The sequence below is a fragment of the Pongo abelii genome, chromosome 8 (genome assembly GCF_028885655.2).
Source record: "Pongo abelii isolate AG06213 chromosome 8, NHGRI_mPonAbe1-v2.0_pri, whole genome shotgun sequence".
Taxonomy (NCBI): Eukaryota; Metazoa; Chordata; class Mammalia; order Primates; family Hominidae; genus Pongo; species Pongo abelii.
This window is the reverse complement of record NC_071993.2, coordinates 28,857,539-28,879,732: the sequence shown is the minus strand read 5'-3', so window position 1 is coordinate 28,879,732 and position 22,194 is coordinate 28,857,539. Positions and strand designations below refer to the sequence as shown.

The 22,194-nt window shown below is 41.4% G+C and overlaps 1 protein-coding gene across 9 annotated transcripts in view; it reads left to right on the top strand.

Annotated features, from left to right (window-relative positions):
* Positions 1–22,194, top strand: part of MPP7 (MAGUK p55 scaffold protein 7) — a 258,770-nt gene that overhangs the window by 17,866 nt on the left and 218,710 nt on the right. Inside the window, exon 1 of one of the 9 annotated variants that reach the window (XM_054522118.2) lies at positions 2,981–3,179. The exons of 6 other annotated variants lie outside the window; for them this stretch is intronic. The gene's annotated coding sequence lies outside the window, so the exon portion shown is untranslated. Of the gene's footprint in view, positions 1–2,980; positions 3,180–22,194 lie in introns of those variants that run through there. 2 more of the 9 variants (XM_054522126.2, XM_054522124.2) reach the window with 2 other exon arrangements.

The window sequence follows — 22,194 nt, the reverse complement described above, 5'->3', positions numbered from 1 at the left end:
CTGGGCAACAAGAGCGAAACTTCATCTCAAAAAAAGAAAAGGTAGGTTAAATGCCTGATTCTTTTTTGTTTTTAACATCAGTTTTCAATATTATGAGCTGGTCTCTTAGATTAGTCACTTAGAACAGGACTGTTCAGGTTGTGTAAATTAAATTGGTCTCTACAGCATTTTTGTTGGAAACATCAAGCTAAATTGCCTGGTTTTTAGAAGCAAATCTAAAGGAAACTATTAACAGAAAAGTCATTTTGTTATATTCTGAAAGTAGCTTAATTCACTTGAAATAAAAAAATAATGGCTGAGACATCTTGGAGCTGTTAAATGGGAATTAAAAAAAATTAAAACACTTGTTCTTGTCTTTAGAATGATGTATTCATTGCATGTCATTATCCTTTTATGTATCTTATATTGTATTCTGAGATCAGATTCAAAAATGTATAAAGCATCCTTCCTTCAAGGTTCATAATAGAGTAAGTGAAAAGTTGACCTCTGTTCTTATTACATTGATTTGTTACAATCATTCCATGGGTGGAATGCAAACAAAAGTTCTATTTACTCCAATGTTCCCCCCTCTTTAAAATTCATAATTTTGAGAAATGTCTGATAGACAATAAGATAAAGTTTTCTTCGGAAAAAATGGAAGCAATCAGTGAAACCTATTATGTAGAGGGGGCAGTCAGATGAGACTGAAGAGGTCCTATTGGAATTAGGGTGAGAGGAGAAAGGAAGGGAAGGCAACTTTCTTCAGTCTTCAGCTGCAGACTTTTCACTGGCTTCTTCCTGCTAATGCTGCCTGTGACTTGAAACAGGTCCTCCTGCTTCAGGCCAGACCTGTTTTTAAGCTGCTCCTCCCTCCCTGAATTCCTTCTCGTGATTTAAGTGATTGCTGAATACACAAGACTTGGTGCCTAGACAGCAAAAGATTATATAAATGTCTGTGTACATTTGTGTACCCCTCATGGGAACTGGTTAACAGCTGTCCTTGATCAGCAGGGATCTTGGTGACACTGGTGTTTCCTGTGTGCTTCCTCTCATGTGCATTTCAGAGCGGTATCCTCAGTAAAGTACTTTACTTAATCATTGGTGTTCATACCGACTATTAATCTCACCACCAAGATCTGTTCAGTTGTTTTCAGTTCAGTGTCTTACACTTAATAAATGATAACTAAAGTGATTTTGACTTGGCTTCTGTTATCCTGGGTGCTTCTAATTTCCAGATGGGTCTGAAACTGGGTATTTAAATTTAGTCTTATTTTTGCACATGGAGCTAAAAGTATCCTTTGGGACAGGCTGTGAATGATATGGCAAGGCTGCTTATCAAAATAGACATTTTGTTGTCTATTAACAATTTTGGATGGAAAAAAAGCTTTGGGGGCTGGGCGTGATGTCTCACGCCTGTAATCCCAGCACTTTGGGAGGCTGAGGTGGGTGAATCACTTGAGGTCAGGAGTTTGAGACCAGCCTGGCCAACATGGAGAAACCTCGTCTCTACTAAAAATACAAAAATTAGCCAGGCGTAGTGGCAGGCGCCTGTAATCCCAGCTACTTGGGAGGCTGACGCAGGAGAATTGCTTGAACCCAGGAGGCAGAGGCTGCAGTGAGCTGAGATTGTGCCATTGCACTCCAGCCTGAGTGGAAGAGTGAGACTCTGTCTCAAAAAAAAAAAAGAAATAAAAGCTTTGAAACGTTTTAATAGAGTGGTACGAACTTGGTGTTTACAGAGAAGAGCTGTCATTTCTTGGTTCTTTACAGTATGCCAGGTGCTGTGTTATGCAAACCCTCCCTAGATGTCCATGCTTAATTCAGCCCTTTGAGTATTCCATTTACATTTACAAATAGAAAAATGGAGTCAGGGAGAAGTTAGGTAATTTGCCTTTGGGGTCATATACCTAGGAACTGGTAGAGCCAGGATTGAAACCCAGGTTACCCATTCTCCTATACATCAGAGACCAGTGTGTAAGAACTGTAGGATTTGAATTCATATTGGAAATTTCCTCCCCTTTATGGATCTTTAATCTTTCTTTCTTTGGCTCCTTCACATAATTTGGATAAGCACAAGTTTCACCTATTTTGGCCAGTGCCTTAAGTTACTCCACCAACGTGCACCTCTTCCCAGGAGAAGGCTGGGTCACATTGAAAAGTAGCCCACTGCAGGCATGAAATTGTTACGAAATTTTATGTTTCATGTAAAAGATTAAAAGTCACTTTCCACTGTGTGCAATTGATGCACCAGAAAAAGGTATCTTTTTTTAATGCCTACCCCTGTCCACACACCATACCTCAGGTTGAGACACAGGCTATAGAACTTTCCAGTCATGTCATGATCATGTGTGGAGTTCAGTTAATTCACTATGTTGCTGTAGTGGGGGTCAGGTTGAGAGGCGGTCACCGACACACAACAAGCAGGCAATAGCGAGGGGTTGAACTGAGGAGTAACACGGATCCGAACAGTGTACGGGAGAAGATTTGATGACTGGAGATGGGGAGCTTAGTTCCTCCATTTCTGGTTTCTCCTTGGTTTCTGCCACTGTTTTTCTTTACGCTCCTGTCCTTTAATTGTGGGAGTGACTTCGGTCCTTTTCCCACTTACTCACCCCCACCGCCCCAATTGTGCGTTTGCCCACTGTCTTGCTTTCAGCTATCATTTCTGTCTGAGTGGCTTCTAAACTGCCTATGGCTTTAATGAGCTCCAGTTCAGTAAATCCACCTGAGCCCTAATTTGCTGTAGCAAATTTGCAGTTGCTCAGTGGCTATATCCTGGCTATTTGAATGTCTCAGAGTGAGTACGTTTGATTTTAACCGCTCTTCCTCCAAAGCCAGCTGTAAGCATTTTTAAGTGGTACACAAATTGATAGGAAGAGAACATTCCCAGATTCACTGTAGATGAGGCTCAGGTTCCTATTTTATCAGCCAAGAGTGCTGAACTGCCCTGGAAGTGGGCAGCCACATTTGCTGGAAAAGAGACAGTATACCGAGGTGTACTTTTCTCTGGCCCCTTGGTGCCCTGTGAGGCACACAGCTGTCTGTGATAATGTCAGAGATTACATCACAGTGCCAATGGAACTAACAGGAACCACCTGTGCACTTCCTTTTACAGGAATGTTCCTAAACAGCAGATTCTCCTAGGCTTTGAACGAAATTTAGCTTCAAGGCCAAAAGCCTCATTGTGAAGAGAAAGAAAGGTGGGTGTTCTTCTTAACAATGACTCTGCTTGTAGCCTTCCAGTGTCCTGGAACGTTGGTTTCCACAGCTGTCTTCCTTGCTTAATTGGTGTACACTGCCCTCGGCATGCAACTGAAAACGTTAGGGCCATATGTCCTAATAGTTAAGAATGTGGACCGTAAAACTAAACATGTTGGCTTCTAAATTCCAGCCCTGCTTATTGCTGGTTTTATGAATTTAGACAAGTTATTTATTCTCTCCAAACCTCCGTTTTCTTAACTGAAACAGGCTAATTAAAGTACCTACCCAAAAGTTGGTAGTGAGAATTAAATTCGATAACACATTAGAAGTATTTAGTGCAGTGCCTGGCACATACCAAAGGTCAGTAAATGCTAATTGCTATTATTAACAATATTGTTGGTAAATACCCTAAAAAAGCTGTTTTATTTTATTTTGTCCATCTCTGCTATCTGGTCAATAACCTGATATTGTCATCTCTTCCTACTCATACAATCTCATGTTGTCATTTGTCTCTCTGAGTTACTGCTGCTACCTTCTTTGAGCAGATACTCATTACCTCTTCATTGTGTGTACAGAATGTTGGTACAGAAGTCATCTTCCTTTTTAGAAATGACCTTTAGGCCTTGAGCAGTGGTTCATGCCTGTAATCCCAGGACTTTGGGAGGCCGAGGTGGGTGGATCACTTGAGATCAGGAGTTTGAGACCAGCTTAGCCAATGTGACAAAACTCCATCTCTACTAAAAATACAAAAAATACAAAAATTAGCCAGGTGTAGTGGCATGCGCCTGTAATCCCAGCTACTTGGGGGTCTGAGGCAGGAGAATTGCTTGAACCTGGGAGGCAGAGGTTGCAGTGAGCAGAGATTGTGCCACTGTATTCCAGCCCCGGTGACAGAGTGAGACCCTGTCTCAAAAAAAAAAAAAAAAAAGAAAAAGAAAAAGAAAGAAATGACCATTTATTCTTTGGATCTACTCTACCACACTGAGTCTAAATTACTCAGTTTGCCTTTTAAAGCCTGTCATATTGAGGCCTGTATATGGTATTTTCCATTACTCTTGTTTTTCTTTTACATACCCTCTACTCTAGTCAGACACAGGAATGTGTACAAGGCATGCATTTTTCTTTCTCTTTTTGTCTAAATTGGCACCCTGTATTGCTTTGCCAGGCACATGCCCATTTGTCTCTCATGGGACAGTTTTGACCCTGTTATGTGGAGGTCGCATGTGACCTTTGTCTGGCCTGCGCTTTCCCAGGGTCTGAGATGATCAGGGTCTTGGCTCTTGCACCTCCTCTAGGCTGCGCCCTAGCCTGCCTTTAGGGGTCTAGATTCTGGGAAACTTTATTACTCTGTTGCTATTTATTAATCTGGAGTCAAGAGTACTAGAAATCACACCATTTTTTTTATGCCTACGCCCTGTTAAAAGGAATTCTGTTCCTGAAATTTGGACTGCATATGACATCACTATACCGTCAGGCCCCTGTATGCGTGGGTTCTGCATCAGTGAATTCAACCAACTGCAGATCAAAAATACTAACAAAAAAATGAATGGTTCTTTCTGTACTGAATATGTCCAGACTTTTTTTCTGTCATGATTCCCTAAACAATATAACAACTATTTACATAGCACTTGCATTGTGTTAGGTATTGTAAGTAATCTAGAGATGATTTAAAGTGTGCAGGAGGATATGCACAGGTTATTTGCAAACACTGGGTTGTTTTATATCAGGGACTTGAGTCTCAGTAGATTTTGGTATCAGGGGACTATTCTGCCACATATACAGAGGAACGACTGTATACCTTCTTTATATTGTATTGTTCCTAAAACAAATCTAGAGCAGGTACACAGTAATGTTCCCTTTATTTTTGTCCTGTTAGATATAGCAGTCTTGGCAGTTGCTGAACTGAATTGCTGGCTGGTAAGAAATGTAGTCAAATATGAATGAGCATGCATTCCTCCTTGTTCTCTGTAATGGCTCATTGTCCTGGTTTACCAGTGATGGCTTGGGCACATTAGGGAGGCAGAGACCTTCCTAAGTGGTTGCCCCATTCAGATAGCCTCATCTCACACATCAAGTTCTTACCTTGGCTCATGACAGTCATAATAATTCTAAGGGATCATTTAGCCACAGTTTAAACTTGATTTTTCTTGGGTTTGATGGTGGGAACATTTTAAGACTAAGAAATTGAGTGGAAGAAAAATTAATAGACGTGTCTTTGAAGGTAGGAATTTTGTCCTTAAACTACATCCCTGCTGCCTGTGCGTGGAATAAGTGATATTGAAAGAATGCATGGAGTTCTTTTTTTTTTTTTTTTGAGACAGAGTCTCGCTGCTCTGTCACCCAGGATGGAGTGCAGTGGCGCAATCTCGGCTCACTGCAACCTCTGCCTCCTGGGTTCAAGTGATTCTACTGCCTCAGCCTCCTGAGTTGCTGGGATTATAGGCATGTGCCACCATGCCCAGCTAATTTTTGTATTTTAGTAGAGATGGGGTTTCGCCGTCCTGACCTCAGGTGATCCACCCGCCTCGGCCTCCCAAAGTGATGGGATTACAGGCGTGAGCCACTGCGCCTGGCCGAAATTCTTAAAGAGCATGCTGTGCATTTCTGTAGTGAGCCAATGACAAAACCAAAAGACCAATCAGAGATTCACCTCTTAGAAGGAAAAAGATCCACTAACCTGCAGAACGTCTCTATCGGTGACTTGAGGAAGGACTTGAAAAGGGAACAGGGAGAATTAAGGGTTGGGAAGGAAGACATGGATTTATTTGGGAAAACTTTTAGTAGCTTCATCCTTCTGAATCTTCCTCTTTGCTTCCTTAGGAGATACTGAGGCTTGGTGCCCTTGCCTAGTTGCTGCCACTGGAGAACTTGCCCGTAGCTCAGGCCCACCCTGTAGATTCACTCCGGGAGATCAAATCAGCATTTAGATCTGCTAATTATGCCATTTCTATTTCAAGAAATACGTTGAGTCCAAAATAGAAATTGACTGCTTGCTTCACCCTGTTCACCCTGGTGTTATTCAGGCAGAATATGTCAGATATGTTTCGTGTGATATTTTCATTAGTCAAGAGATATGGATCCTTTTCTTTCCTTCTTTTTTTAATTTGGGTAACATTTCAGAAGTAATGAATGGCAAAGAGAACACAATAAATGACCTTTACCTCCATTAACATGTTAACATTTTGGTGGTTTTTTTTTTTTTCAGATTAAAAAAATGGAATAAATGAAATGTTATAGATAACGTTTGAAATATACTTTGTTCTCCTTTCCAGTTTTATTTCCCTGTCTTCTCAGAAGTAGTTAATATGAATTTATATATATCCTTTTATCTTTTTCTAAATTTACTTTTACTATATATGGATATTTCCTTAAGGACCTATACAGTGTTACATGTTCATTAACATAAATGATACACTGTGTGTTTCATTCTGTTACTTGCTTTTAAAAATCTATCTATTTTGATAATATCTAGCCATGATGATATAGAGACCAGATGACATTTTAGTTTTTTGTGGTGTATGCAGGTGTTTTAAGTACCTGGTTGCTCATGTAAATCTATCAGTACCTCTAACATTTCCTAAAAATCTTTGTTTGTATGCCTTAAATTGATTAGGAATTTAAAAATGGATACCCCCAGTAAGTTGAAAGTCTGATGTTTGGTGGAAACTTCCATATGCAATTTAGCAGGCTGTCTCAATATTTTGTGTTCCAAAAAGATGCTGCGAAGATAATGCAGTGGGTGTGGAATCGTTTGCAAAGGACTTGAGTAGGTGGCAGGGAGTTTTTGACTTGTACTAACATACATAGGAGTGCTGTTGCTAGGGCCACTTTGGGAACTTGTTATTGTGTGGGAAAGTGTTATGCTATTAAAAGTTTTATTTTTCTTTTTTTGGTAACAGTGTTAGTTTTCTATATTAAAACAATATTCTCTTTGGTTTAAGAAATATGCATGGATATAAAATTGTTATTTATAATATTAATCTGGCCCTGTTCTTCTAACCAAGCTTTGGTCTCATTGCCCTGGCAGCCTGTTGGACAATTTCACGTGGATAGCTCTTCATGTCACTCAAAAGATCAAAAATGAAAAAATAGGTCCACTTTTTCATGGACTTCTTTTCTGTTTAGGGTACCATTATTGTTTTTGTATCTAAGATTTGGAACCGTGGACTTACCTTTGAATCCCAATACCTCTTTAATTTTTCACTTTCAGACCTGCTCTTTTCCCCTTTAACATTCTCTTGCGCGCTAATCTCTTGTATTCTAATCTCATCACTATCATTCTAGTCTAATTGTGCTCACTTCTGACCTAGATTACTACAGCTGCTGCTTTGCTGAGTGTATGTGCAGCCTTCGGTTTACCCCTTACCCTGTTATTAGGTTTTCAAGCTTTCCTTGCATAACATCATGTTTGCAGAGGACTTCTTTGTGGACTTGTAAAGGCTCTGAGGTTGCTATATTGAAACCCCAGTTCTGCCAACTGTATGACCTTAAATATGTTGTAAATCAAGCCTATCCAACCTGTGGCCCATGGGCTGCATGCAGCCCAGGACGGCTTTGAATGCGGCCCAACACAAATTCCTAAACTTTCTTAAAACATTAGGAGATTGTTTTTGTGATTTTAATTTTTTAAAAAATTTTATTTATTTTTTTCAATTTTTTTTTTTTGCTCATCAGCTATCATTAGTATTAGTGTATTTTATGTGTGGCTAAAGACAATTATTCTTCCAGTGTGGCCCAGGAAAGCCAAAAGATTGGACTCAGTTCCCTCATAAGTAAACTGAGACAGTAGTAATAGTATTTAGATGATAGGGTTGTAGTAGGATTGATTGATTTGTTAATTTGGAGACAGGATCTTGCAGGTAGAAGTACAGTGACACTGTCACGGCTTACTGCAGCCTTGACCTCCCAGGCTCAAGCTATCCTCAGCCTCCTGAGTAGCTGGGAGCACAGATGTGTGTCACCAAACCAGGCTAATGAATTTTTTTTTTTTTTTTTTTTTTTTTGGTAGAGGCAGCATCTCACTATGTTGTCCACACTGGTCTCAAACTCCTGGGCTCAAGTGATCTTCCTGCTTTGGCCTCCCAAACTGCTGGGATTATAGGCAAGAGCCACCACACCTGGCCTGTAGAAGGTTTTAAATCAGAGAATATGTGTCAAGTCCTATAGCTGGCACAGTCAAACGATAGGGCTATTATTCCTAATACTATCAAGTCTTAATCCCTTTACCCAGATCCCATTGTTTTTCACATTGTGCTGTTCTCAAAATATTCAGCTTTAAACTTTTCCAAACATAAACCTGTTCTGTGATCAGATCAGTGACTTTGTCCTTTGATTCCTCTCCCTTCATACCAAACCGATGCGTGCATGACTTGCGCTCCTGAAAACAGACGCACCCATGTGTGATGCCTCCCTAGTTTTTCATCTGTAGTGTCTTCTGTTTTGTTTGCATTCCATTGATCCTTTAGTAATCCAACTCAAAGACTCTTACAGTGATATAGTGTTCTGCTTATCTTTATGTAATTTCATCTTGTTTGTTTGCTACCTTGTATATGGAAGCTATTTCTCATCTCAGCTGTAAATCCCATCTGGGCTGGACTATTTTAGATTACTTTGGTAGCCTAACCAATGCTAAATATTTATTAATGTCTTCATAACAGCTTGCTACTTGGTAATGTTTATGCTTGTTGTAAAATCATGTGACAAGGCTGGGCACGGTGGCTCACGCCTGTAATCCCAGCACTCTGGGAGGCCGAGGCGGGTGGATCACCTGAGGTCAGGAGTTTGAGACCAGTCTGGCCAATATGGTGAAACCCCGTCTCTACTGAAAATACAAAAATTAGCTGGGTGTGGTGGTGGGCACCTGTAATCCCAGCTACTCGGGAGGCTGAGGCAGGAGAATCGCTTGAACCCGGGAGGTGGAGTTTGCAGTGAGCTGAGATCATGCCACTGCACTCCAGCCTGGGCAACAGAGCAAGACTCCATCTCAAAAAAAAAAAAAAAAAAAGCATGTGACGGCCTTTTTGGTCAAGAGGATGAGTGAGTATTCGTCTTTATTGCAGACCTACTATGTGCTAGGTTCTCCAAGAGGTATAATGATTATGAGATACCTAAGGTTTCTGCACGGGTATGCATATATCCACAATTTTTTAACTTAAAGATTGCTCTTTAAAATTGCTGTGTAACCAGTAAGTTGGAGACGTATAATAATGGCTCTGTAGTGAGATTGGTTAGGAGGTTGTTCAGGTGTTTGAGAATAAGTGGCTTGGACTGGCATGTTGATGGTAATGCAGATGTAGGGAAGAAGACTGATTCAAGAAATATTAGGAAGGGGTTGGGCATGGTGGCTCAAGCCTGTAATCCCAGCATTTTGGGAGGCCGAGGCAGGTGGATCCCTTGAGGTCAGGAGTTTGAGACCAGCCTGGCCAACACCGTGAAACCCCTTCTTTACTAAAAATATAAAAATTAGCCAGGTGTGGTGGTGCGTGCCTGTAATCCCAGCTACTCGGGAGGCTGAGGCAGGAGAATTGCTTGAGCCCAGGAGGTGGAGGTTGCAGTGAACGGAGAGATTGTGCCATTGCACTCCAGCCTGGGTGACAGAGGGAGACTCTGTATCAAAAAAAAAAAAAAAAAAAAATATTAGGAAGGTGACAGGACACAGTGATTATTGGATGTAAGAGGTAAGGGAGAGATAGGATTCAACAGCACATCTAAGATTTCTGCCTTGGGCATCTAGGTGGAATGCTCATGCCGTTCATGTAGAAGAGGGTATGCCGGCAGAAGAGCAAGTCTTGGGGAGGTAATGGAAAGACATGTTCATTTTCAAACATGTTGTGTTTGAGATGCCTACACATTAAGTGAAGGTGACACTTGGTTATATGGTGGGTCTAGCTTAGGGACAGAGAACTGGAGATGTCAGCTTAAAGGTGATAACTGCAGCCAAATTTCTTGTTCTTTAGTGGTAGCATTTTCAGGTTCAACAGTGCTTTTTACTAAATCTGGACTATGGACATTTAAGCCGATTTCATCAAGATGTATTGAATTCTGATGATAGTATTTGAATGTACTGTGTTAAGCTCTGGGCAGATACAAAGATGAATACTGTCTAGTTTCCATCTTGAGACCTTAGAATCTAAGGATAAAATTGAACTAAAGCAAATTAAATATGACTAGAAAGTCATATAATGAGAGTAGCTTATTTTTGCTCATTATTTGTGAAATTGATGGCATATAAAAAAAAACTAGGAAGGGATGGTGATGAAGGTAGTTTATTTTCAGAGGTGCTTAGGTTTTTTAACCTTACTGTAGCAGGAAGTAGGGAGGAAGTCATCCAGGCAGTCTCCTATGTAGTCCAGGGTTTGAGCTGTGTTATACTTTAGTCTGTGTAGTGTAGGCACTGTGTAAACACTGGGTGGATGGATATGATTGCCCTATAAATCTTTTTCATTTGTTTTGTTGGTTCTGGGAGCCAAAGAATCTTCTAATTTATTAGAGGGCTATAAGAAAATTGGTAAATTTTATGAAACTATATTATTTATTTTGTTTCGGTGATGTTAATGTTGTGTGAAATTCTTTTGATTGTTGAAGAATATGGGCAGAATTTAGGGAGCTTTGGTAACTATAAATGTAGTATTTAAAAAAATTTTGGCCGGGCGCGGTGGCTCAGGCCTGTAATCAGAGCACTTTGGGAGGCCGAGGCGGGCGGATCACGAGGTCAGGAGCTCGAGACCATCCTGGCTATGGTGAAACCCCGTCTCTACTAAAAATACAAAAAATTAGCCGGGCATGGTGGCTGGCTCCTATAGTCCCAGCTACTCGGGAGGCTGAGGCAGGAGAATGGCATGAACCTGGGAGGCAGAGCTTGCAGTGAGTAGAGATCGCGCCACTGCACTCCAGCCTGGGTGACAGAGCGGGACTCCATCTCAAAAAAAAAAAAAAAGGAAAAAATTTTATTTTACAGAGATGGGGTTTCATGATGGTCTCGAAACCCCTGGACTCAAGCAATCTGCCTGCCTTGACCTCCCAAAGTGCTGGGATTATAGGCATAAGCCACCGTGCCCAGCCTTTGTTTGTTAGTTTGTTTTGTTTTAGAGATGGTATCTATGTTACCCAGGCTGGACTCGAACTCCTGGGCTCAAGCGATCCTTTCAACTCAGTCTCCTGAGTAGCTGGGGCTGCAAGTGTGCACCACCATGCCTGGCTTGTAGTATTTTCTAATCAACATTCTGAGATATATGCAGCTTTGATTATTTATACAGGGATAAGAATAAAAATCTGGGCAGTCTAGTGAATGCAGAACTTGACATTGTTAATGCAGAATAATTGTGTTCTGCAAAGAAGAGGAAATTCTTTCATTGTGTTTGCATTTTGTGATAGCCCTCTTGATGCAATTTGCCTTAAAGTAGCAGAAGACTTAAATTCCTTGCTTTTATAGTCTCTGAATGCTTCTCTTAAGCATGAAGGTAGATATGGGTGAGTGAGCTGGAATGTGAGAGTGGGTAGTATGTTCTCAGTTCATTGAGGTAACTCTTCTGTAGGAGAGGCTACGCCGAGCAATTGCTTATGTCTGTCTCCACTTATCTTGTAACGGCACCAATAAAGAGGACACCTAGGAAATCTTGACAAAATACCTTGATCTGAATGCGTTTAATCTTTTTTAGGCTCTGTTCTTCTTCTAGATAGAATTCTTTCGTAATTGTACCATAAGATATGGAAAAGACTTCCTGGTTAATTTAGGGCAGATTGACTTGTAGTCTCTTTTAGACGATTCCAGATTGCTTTTAAACTGTTAATACTGGCTAATACTGTTTATGGTTTAAAATAACATTTTGGGGCTGGGTGTGGTGGCTCACGCCTGTAATCCCAGAACTTTGGGAGGCCGAGGTGGGTGGATCACTTGAGGTTAGGAGTTCGAGACCAGCCTGGCCAACATGGTGAAACCCCATCTGTACTAAAAATACAAAAAATTAGCCCAGTGTGGTGGTGTGTGCCTGTAATCCCAGCTACTGGGGAGGCTGAGGCAGGAGAATCACTTGAACCCAGGAGTGGAAGTTGCATTGAGCTGAGATAGTGCCACTACACTCCAGCCTGGTTGACAGAGTGAGACTCCATCTCAAAAACAAAAACAAAAAAAACAAAAAAAAACCACAACTATTTTGGGTTGTTTTACTTGGTCTATAATAAAATCATTATTCTTCATAGGAAGTAGTAACAGGTGAATAAGACTTTTAATAAGTAAGTGTATTAAATTTAAAAAATGACTCCAACATCTCCAGATATCAGTATACACATATACTTTTCCCCTCCTGTTCCATTTCTTTTTTTTTAAACTAAGAGTTTATATACATTTTTTTAAAAATCAACAGTGTATATAAAATTAAGATCCAAGCAAATCTTTATGAAAACTCAGTTAATGAAAAGGTGACATCTAGTTGACTGAGTCATTAACTATATCTGTTGATTATTCATTAGCAATTGCTACTGGAATGAAATTACTTTCTAGAAGATGTTTCTAGCCTTTAAATGAAAAGCCCCAATGAAAAGCACTTCTTTTCATTATTTGAGGGTCTATCTATACCTTAATGAATTACCTCTATTTATTATTTTATATGCTTATGTCTATAACTATATATGCACACACAATATATGTACAGATATAAGTAAAACTATTAAAAGTAAAATGCATGCCAAAAAGTGCACATTTAAGTGTAGAGCTTGACGAATTTTCACAAATTGGACACACCTGTGTAAATAGCACATTTTGGTATATATTTTACAAATAATTTTCCCTGGTTTTATGTAACAGGAAGAAACTTTGATCTAAGTCACGAATCTAGAAGTGCGTTTTACTTTGGCTGAAGATGGGCGAATAGTCTTACTTCAGGTATTTTTCAGGCTTAGGTGCTCATGGTCAAACTATATGGGCTAGAATGCTGGGTCTTGCTCATTCATTAGTCTGCCTCATTTTCAGAGGAGAATATTGAACCTTGTCTTCTTCAGCTTTTCAGAAGCTGCAGTGAGCTGGCTTTTTATTCAAATATGCATCCTTGTAAGTGCCCCAGAATCTTTTTTTTGTTTGTTTTTTGAGACAGAGTCTCGCTCTGTCACCTGGGCTGGAGTGCAGTGGCATGATCTCGGCTCACTGCAACCTCTGCCCGCCAGGTTCAAGTGATTCTCCTGCCTCAGCCCCCCAAGTAGCTGAGACTCCAGGCACGTGCCACCACGCTTGGTTAATTTTTTGTATTTTTAGTAGAGACAGGGTTTCACTGTGTTAGCCAGGATGGTCTCGATCTCCTGACCTCGTGATCCACCTGCTTCAGCCTCCCAAAGTGCTGGGATTAAGGGCGTGAGCCACTGCCCCAGGCCTCACAGAAGAATCTTAATTGCCCTTAGATTGCATGTTAAGGCAGCTGCATCTGTCTATATATGTATGAATTTCAAATAGGTACTCTCCAGACATTTCCCAGGGAGTACAAACAGGGCTCCCTACCTTTCAAAATTTATGGAAATCTTGCTTGAAAGAAGCAATATTTAGGGAGGAGTGCCTGAAGGATCTGCAGTTCATACATTAGACAAGGTATTTCAAATTATGCTCCTGCATCAAGCCAGATTAGCAAGAGAGCAGTGTCTTTATGTCATATTTGATTGGCATACCAACAAGCTTTTGCTGAATTTTTAGCTGGTGTGATATTAGTGGGTGTTGCGATGGCTAATACTCCAGAAATCCTGTAATGGTGTTATAAATCCTGTGGCCCCACCACTTAATGTTTTTTCTTCTCAAGTAAAACAAATGTTTTTCAGAGCATGTGACTGTTGTCTGACTTTAAATGAAATATTCCTCTGGTTTCTCTGCTCTTTCCAAAAAGATAGGCAGCACATCTGCAAAGATGGAAAGATACATTGCAAATTTTGCCTAACTTCCTTTTGCCTAGAAACCATATTTGGGACCTCTTGTGTTGTTTCGAATTATGCACACAAACCATTTCGATTGATATAATTCTTAAAAAAATTAAAACACACCAGTTGCTGGTCATGACAAGATAAAACAGTTCTGCCTGTAATTATTACGGGTCTAGATCAGTGGACACCACCAGCTACTTATTTAGCTTACTATTGTATTAAAAGTCCAAAAAACAAATGGCTGGGGCAGTCCCACTGAGAGATGCCATCATCATTTAATGTCCCCGGAGGAAAGGCAACATGCGCTATTTCAAAGAACCGTGGTCTTCAGAAAGAGCTCTCAGGCTTCAAGACTCTTCAAAAACAGCAGCCTAAGCATTACAGCCAGAGGCTTCTAATGAACTCTGATTTAATAAGTTCCCCAAAGACATTTTAACATTTTCATGCATTTTTAACAATAAATATTTTGCTTCCATTTCCTACTGCATGTTTAAGAAAACGAGGATAGAGGGCATTGATGTTGAACAGGCGCTGCAGATAGAACTGAAGTAGGCACACATGCCTTTCCCCACCCAGCAGTAGATGTAGATTGTGCCCTCCCCAGCTCCCCTCCTCCCCTGCCCCCCCCCCTTTTTTTTTTTTTAAAGAGATAGTCTTGTTATGTTGCCCAGGCTGGTCTGGAACTCCTGCGCTCAAGTGATCCTCCTGCCTCTGTCTGCCAAGAAACTGGGAGTACAGGTGGGTGCCACTGCTCTGGCTTCCTCCTACTCCCCTCCAATTAAAACAATAGTTTTAAACATGATTTAAAGCTTCTGAACTGCTGGGCTGCTGTGTATTGTGATTATAACCATGTCAATGTATTAGGCATTAGAGGAGAACCACTGTGATGTTTTGCTGAATGAAGCATAGTCAGCAATTCTCTCTGCTGAGATTTGCCTTGACTTTAGCTTTCGCTTTATGCCTGTGAAAATCTTCCCATTCCGTAAGGACTGTGTCAAACACCTCTTCATCCTTGAAGCTTGTCACTCTTTTGACTCGCCATCTCAGTCTCGTGGCATTTACCAGCCTACAAGTCATTGCATGTGAAGCTGTAATGGGGTCTTGGGAATCATCTGGTTCGGAGACACCCAGAGGCCTAGGGGATTCTGGGACTGGCTGCAGCCATGTTACTGTTTTTAAGAGAACCAGTAAAACCAGATCTAGACTCCACATTCCCTAACTCCAACTCAGATCTCTTTCTGTCCTAATATCCTGTCTTTGCAGAATACCCTGATCTTAAGCACTATCCGTTCATCAAAGTTTGAAGGAAAATGATGTAATCTTATGTACTTTGAAGTACTGCTTATTAATTTTATGTTTAAAATATTGAAACATTGTACTTGGGAGGCTGAGGCAAGAGGATCGCTTGAGGCCAGGAATTAGAGACCAGCCTAGACAACATTGTGAAACCCCATCTCTAAAAAAATTAAAAAAAATTAGCTGGGTGTGGTGGTATGTGCCTCTAGTCCCAGATACTTGGGAGACTGAGTTGGGAGGATCACTTGAGGCCAGGAGTTGGAGGCTGCAGTGAGCTTTGATCATGCCACTGCACTCCAGCCTGGGTGACAGAGCAAGATCTCATCTCTTAAAAAAAAAAAAAAAAAGATAAAAACAAATATTCAAACTGTGAAGATGAAGTTCTCCGGCTAATTGAAGATTTAATGTTGGTGGAGATTTACTTTAGAATGACGATGGATTGGCTTCTTTTGTGGTAATAACTGAAGAGTTTGGGGACATAATCACTACCCAATTTATGCTTATGCAAGTTTGGACTAGATTAGAAGAGAATTGAGTTAAAATCGACCTCAGTTTGTTGAGCATTCACTCTTGTCATCACTCTCTGGGCATTGAGGCTATGGCATTGAATGAGCTAATTTGTTCCCCTTTTCTATTCTTTGCTGGAGCAATGGGGTTAGGATAGCAGGGCATGTTCCTCACCTGCCTCTCCCAAAGGTCCTACATCAATCAGATGAGCAGGGTTTTAGAAACGTAAAGTATTTATATCACACTGAATCCATGGCTTTAGTCATAAGTAATCAAAATGTTTAAGGAAGTAGAAATAGTTATGGGAAAAGAAAGTCCTTACTTTTGAGTAAAAGGTGTATGTAATTACAGGTGGATTTGCTGTATATATTCATGAATATTCCTGAAGGAAGAGTAGTTTCATGAGTCTATAATATTAGCCCCATTTTCTTTTTCTTTTTTTGTTTTTTTTTGAGACGTAGTCTCGGTCTGTTGCCCAGGCTGGAGTGCAGTGGCGCGATCTCGGCTCACTGCAAGCTCTGCCTCCTGGGTTAATGTCATTCTCCTGCCTCAGCCTCCCGAGTAGCTGGGACTACAGGTGCCTGCCACCACGCTGGATTAGCCCCATTTTCTACAATTGTCTTTTTTTTTTTGAGACAGAGTCTCACTCCGTCATTGAGGCTGGAGTGCAGGTGCCTGCCACCACGCTGGATTAGCCCCATTTTCTACAATTGTCTTTTTTTTTTTTGAGACAGAGTCTCACTCCGTCATTGAGGCTGGAGTGCAGTGGTGCATTCTTGGCTCACTGCAATCTTCTCTGCCTCTCATGTTCAAATGATTCTTCTGCCTCAGCCTCCTGAGTAGCTGGGATTACAGGTGTGTGCCACCACACCCAGGTAACTTTTGTATTTTTAGTAGAGACGGGGTTTCACCATGTTGACCAGGCTGGTCTCGAACTCCTTACCTCAAGTCATCCGTCTGCCTTGGGCTCCCAAAGTGCTGGGATTACAGGTGTGAGCCACCGCGCCTGGCCCCTAATTGTCTTTATAATAAGAATGGTTTTTAAAAATGTAAAAATTACAGTTCAGATTTAAAGTGGCTTACAACGTACTCTATGATGTAACCCTTGCCTACAGTTCCTTCTTTATCAAAATTTTTTCTGGCTCATTTTGTTCCAGCCACATCTTCTTTAGAACATATTGGGCTCTTTCCTTCTTCCCAGCCTGAATTCTTCTTGTACCTTCTGCTGGATGCCCTTGTCTCTCACATGGCGGTTCCCTGCCCCACAGTGATTCAGGGCTGAGCTTAATTGCACCTGCTTAGAGAAACTTCACCTTCTACCCAATATATAGTACACCTCCTCTCTACTCACATTTATTATTCTTCATTTATTTAATTTTATTTTAATTTAATTTTTTTTTTGAGACAGGGTCTCTGTCTGTCACCCAGGCTGGAGTACAGTGGTACTTCACTGCTCACTGCAGCCTCAACTTCCCAGGTCCCAGCTATCCTCCCACCTTAGCCTCCCGAATAGCTGGGATTACAGGCATGCACCACCACGCCTGGCTAATTTTTGTATTTTTGGTAGAGATGGAGTTTCACCGTGTTGCCCAGGCTGGTCTCAAACTGCTGACCTCAGGTGATCTACCTGCCACAGCCTCCCAAAGTGCTGGAATTACAGGTGTGAGCCACCGTGCCTGGCTTGTTATTCTTTCAAATAGTATTATCTACTTTTCTTTTACCATGTTTATCACATTTTATACAGGTTGAGTATCCGTTATCTGACATGCTTGGGACCAGAAGTGTTCTGGATTTCATTTTATTTTATTTTTCTTTTGGAATATTTGCATTATACCAGTTGCTCAAGCGTTCCTAATCTGAAAATCCAAAATCTGCAATGCTCTAGTGACCATTTCCTTTGAGCATCATGTTGATAATTTTGGATTCTGGAGCATTTTGGATTTCAGATTTTTGTATTAGAGATGCTCAACCTGTTGGATTTATTGCTTCTTTGTTTATTTATTTGACTACCTGAGTGTGTTGTCTTTTTTGCTTGCTAGATTATAAGCTCTGTGAAGGTCAGGGATGTGCCTGTTTTGTTCACCACACTATACCCAGCATCTAAAGGCAGCAATTGCCTTATAGTAAATATTCTAATATTTGTTAACTTACTGAATGGATCCAACTAATGCAGAGGTTAGCAAATATTTTTTTGTAAAGGCCAGATAGCAATGTACTAAGCTTTGCAGGTCCAGTGGTCTCTGCTTCAAATATTCCACTTTGCCATTGTAACATAAAAGCAGCTGTAGACTATATATAAGTGAATGAACTTGGCTGTGTTTCAATAAAACTTTATTTATAGGAACAGGTGGTGGGCCAACTTGCTGTAGTTTTTAGGCCCCTGAACTAATGCATATGGCAGAACAGATGGCACACGGCATACCTTAGCTCTTTGACATCTGGGACAATGTTGATGGGCCTAGTGACTAAGGTTTTAGAGGCAACCTAAGCAGATAGCACACTTGGATTAAATATTAACCAGAATTAGTTGAAACAAGAAACACGTATTGAGCACTTACTGCGTGCCAGATGCACTGGAAACTAGAGACATAAAGTTAATGATGCTCAAAGGCTTTGGTTCTTGAAGAGTTTACTGACTATTGAGAAACAGACAAGCTAACAATTATAACATGGGGACAGAGTGCTGATTGGGGTATACATATGGTGTTGGAGGGACATAGAAGAGACAGCACCATAGCTTAGGAAGAGCAAGGTTTTAAGAAAGTGACTACAAAAATGAAACAGGAAGGAGATAAGGAAACCAGCATCGATTGAGGACCTTCTCTCTGTTGCGTTATCCATGTATTCACTTTTTTTTTCTTTTTTCTTTTTTTAAAGTCAGGGTCTCACTCTGTCACCCAGGCTGGAGTACAGTGGCACGATCATAGCTCACTGCAGCCTCCAACTCCTGAGTTCAAGAGATCCTTCTGCCTCATGTGTTAACTTTTTCTTTCTAATTCTTCATGGCAAAACTATATGTTATGAGGACCTGAAGTGCAGAAGTTGTGGGAGGTGGCAGAGCTTGATGTTACAATTTGAGGACCGTGAAAGCATTTCTCTTTAGAGTCAGGCTCAAGTTCAGATCCCTGCTCTACTTCTTTACTAACTGGGGTAAATTGTTGAACCTCTAAATTGAAAAGGCCCTTGTGGGCTGGGTGCAGTAGCTCACGTTTGTAATCCCAGCACTTTGGGAAGCTGGGGCGGGGGGGAGGGGTGGATCACTTGAGGTCAGGAGTTCGAGACCAGCCTGACCAACATGGTGAAGACCCATCTCTACTAAAAATACAAAAATTAGCTGGGCGCGGTGGTGGGCGCCTGTAATCCCAGCTACTAGGGAGGCTGAGGCAGGAGAATTGCTTGAACTCGGGAGGCAGAGGTTGCAGTGAGCCTCCTGAGTACTCCAGCCTGGGTGACAGAGTGAGACCCTGTCAACAAAACAAAAAACAAAACAAAACAAAACAAAACAAAACAAAACAGACAGAAGGCCCCTGTGAAGGTCAGATGAGAGAGTCTTGTAAATCCCTTAGCATGTAAGTACTTATGCTTACCTAAGTATTCAAGCGATAATGTAGTTATTTTGCTCTTAAAAATATAATTTAAACCCAGGTCTGGATAATCCTAAAACCCATTCTTTCCCTTTCCTCTGCACTTATTCTGCTTATTGGATTTCATTAAAAGAAAGCACAGTTTGTGCCAAAATTTATTAACTCGATAAAGTTAAAAAAGCTATGATATGTATTTCTTGGTTATTGAACAATGGAACAGACACATTATCAACACTGAATAATTTATAGACATTTTACACTGAGAAACCATTTGTTGGAAAAAGAGATTCAAAGTGGAATTTTTTTAAAGATGTAAAGGCATTTTTTGGGGGTGGGGTGGGGAGACAGGATCTTATGCTGTTGCCCAAGTTGGAATGCAGTGGCACAATCTTGGCTCACTGCGTTCTAGACCCCCTGGACTCAAGCAGTCCTCCCACCTCAGCCTCCCGAGCAGCTGGGACTACAGGCATGTACTACCATGCCTGGCTAATTTTTGCATTTTTTGTAGAGATGGGGTTTCACCAAGTTCCCCAGGCTGGTCTCGAACTCCTGAGCTCAAGCAGTCCCCCCGCCTTGGCCTCCCAAAGTGTTGGGATTACAAGCGTGAGTCACCATGCCCAGCGTAAATGCATTTTGATATGAGCTGAGCTCATAATTCTGTTCTTTTAAACATTCTTTATCAATTACCCCTTCTCATTTTTGTATCTTTAACCTGTTGACTCAGGTCTACCTGTTTTTAAAAATATCAGCAGCAACAACAGTAAAAGCAATACCTCTGATGGGAACTCAGGGACCTATCTCTTGTCTCTTTTTGTACATAACTTCCTCAGTGGGAGGTGCATCCTGAGTACTGTTCTATCTCTTGAATTGATTCTGCCCTTGTCCTGTCTGTCTACCCTATAATCTCCACTAATGAAACTGGTAGAGAGGATGCCTTCTAATTAGTATTTTTATATTTCTGAATATCAACAGCATTTGGAGATGAGGATTGTGCCTTCTTCCTGAAAGTCTCTCTTCCTTAGCTTCTAAGATGGTACTGGTGAATTAATCTTCCAAGACACCATTCTGAACATGTCCTTTTTACCCACCGCCACCATAAAATCCTGAGGCCAGCATTGGAAATCATTCTTTCATTCCAACACTTACCTTTTATTTTATCCCAACTGTAATAAACAGTTTCCTTCACATGCTCTGTGCTTCCCACTTCCATATGTTTGCTCAAGCTGTTGAGAGATGGTGGAAATTAATGCTTGGGCTCTTCAGTCAGACTTTCTGTCTTTTTCTTTGATCGTTTGAGATTATATTTTATTTAAAAAAAAAAAAAAAGCTCCTTGAAGCCAGGGCTGGTGTCTGCGTTGCTTATCTCCACTCTAATTTTGTGACCAAGGCAGACACCAGGACAGTTGAATTTAAAGTGCAGCCTCCTCACGTGGTGGGGTTTCTGGTCCACCAGCGCCCCATCCTGAGGGTCTGTGGTCTCAGGGCTGGGCCCTAGATTTCTTGCATTTTTCCTTATTTTTTTGCCAGTCATTCCTGGCTCTGATGCTCCGCTTTGTCCCTGTTGCTGCTCTTTGCCCCTGTTGCTGCTCTTTGCCTCAATTTTTAGCTAAAATGAGACTTAAAAAAAAGAGACAGGGTCTTACTGTGTCACCCAGTCTGTAGTGCAGTGGTGCAATCATAGCTCACTGTAACCTTGAACTCCTGGCCATCCTCCCACCTCAGCCTCCCAAGTAGCTGGGACTGCAGGTGAGTGCCATCCTGCCTGGTTAATTTTCAAAACTTTTTTGTAGAGACAGGGTCTCCCTCTGTTGTCCAGGCTGGTCTCCAACTCTTGGCTTCAAGCGATCATCCTGCCTCAGCCTCCCAAAGTGCTGGGATTGCAGGCATGAGCCGCTGTACCTGGCCTAGAATGGGGCTTTTTATTTGGTTCCTGAAACTGTGCCTATCTCTCAAACTTTCTTTTTTCTGGGGATTGAAGCTCTGCCTCTGGAATTGGGTATGGAGCTAGAACGCTCTCCCTACCTGACTCCCAAGCTGCCAGACTTCCCATTGCTTTCTTCCATCTGTGAGATTTGGATACTATTCCTGTGTCTTGGAAATTCTGGCACCTGCTGTCGTCTGCATCACCACTAAGGTTCCCACATGTGTCGGATGTTTCACCTGGCGCCTTCAGCTGCAGCTCCTCCGTCTGCTTCTGAACTGAGATAGTCCGCTCCTCTCTGCCTCTCCCCTGCCATCCTTTCCTCTCTGCAGATCATGGGCCAGCTCCAAGATCCCTCCCCTTCCTCCTGGCTGGTTGGTCATGCTTCACAGCCAAATCCTGAGAAAGGGAAACACTTCACTGTTGATTTTAGAAGTCTTCTGTATATGGCTCATGAGCCAATTTAATTTTTCATCACAATCCACATTGATGGGAAAAATGTAGCTCTGTAGTACTTTAAAGAGCCAACTGGCAGTGGTGGATCAAGGCCGGGGGACACTTTTGGGGCTTTATCCCTTCTATAATACCCCACCTCCTTTATTTGACATGAACAGTTTCCGTGTTCTGAATATTTATTTGCAGAACTATGCAAACACAGCTTCAAACCTTGTGACTTTACCCACCCCAGGCCCATCAGGTCACATTCCTCATTTCTTAAATTCAAGATTGGCTGCTACCAGATGGCAGTGGCCCTTTCATTCAGCGTATTTAGATGAAAGCAATTTGAATACACTACCACCAGAGAAATTT